We start from the raw sequence: 701 nt of genomic DNA, 5'->3' as shown, positions 1-701 counted from the left end.
TTGGCATTCTCACCTTTCAAAATTAGAACAACCTAACCGTCCAATGTTAGAGGAATGATTAAGTGAATTATCATTTATTCACGAAATGGAATATTGTGCAGCCATTAAATGTTTCCTTTGAAGAGTGTGCTGCAGCAAAGAGCAAAAGTTGATGGAATGATAAATGGGGGGAAAAAAAAAAGCAAAACAGGGTACCCGGCTGGCTCAGCCAGAAAAGCATGTGACTTTTGATCCTGGGGTTGTGAGTTCGAGGCCCACACGGGATATAGAGGTTACTTAAGTAAACAAAATTTTAAAGAAGGAAAAAAAAGTAAAACAAGTGCAGTGGTAGTACTGTAGCCAATGAGGTTTACCCAAGGCATGGTTATTGCTAATTGAAAACTTCTCGCAATACCGCACCATGACGACTCGAAATACAGTGGGCACTGACAATTTTTGGTAGTCTCTACAGAGACTGAATTAAAAAAAAAAAAAAGCAAAACAAAATCATTGTGCTGTAATTCGCTTATGAATGTGTGTGTCTGTACCATCATTAGACTGAGGGAAGGGTAAGGAATGGAAGTAGCAGGGAGCCACGTCAAGGACAGAACCCTGAGGAATACTGACATCTATGGAACGTTCCAGGAAGGGGTGCCTTCAAAGAAGACAGAAAAAAACGAAGGAAAGAAGCCATGGAAAGGACTAAGCCAAAAGAACACGAG

General features: G+C 40.5%; 1 non-coding gene across 1 annotated transcript; it reads left to right on the top strand.

Moving 5' to 3' along the window:
• Positions 1-313: 313 nt before the first annotated feature.
• Positions 314-454, top strand: LOC123781393 (U4 spliceosomal RNA). The gene has a single exon (XR_006776722.1). It is a non-coding gene; the product is annotated as a U4 spliceosomal RNA (small nuclear RNA).
• Positions 455-701: the final 247 nt, after the last annotated feature.

This window comes from Ursus americanus, chromosome 18, assembly GCF_024610735.1.
Source record: "Ursus americanus isolate L20-20 chromosome 18, mUrsAme1.1.p, whole genome shotgun sequence".
NCBI classification, from domain to species: Eukaryota; Metazoa; Chordata; class Mammalia; order Carnivora; family Ursidae; genus Ursus; species Ursus americanus.
This window is presented reverse-complemented; position numbering and strand designations above follow the sequence as displayed.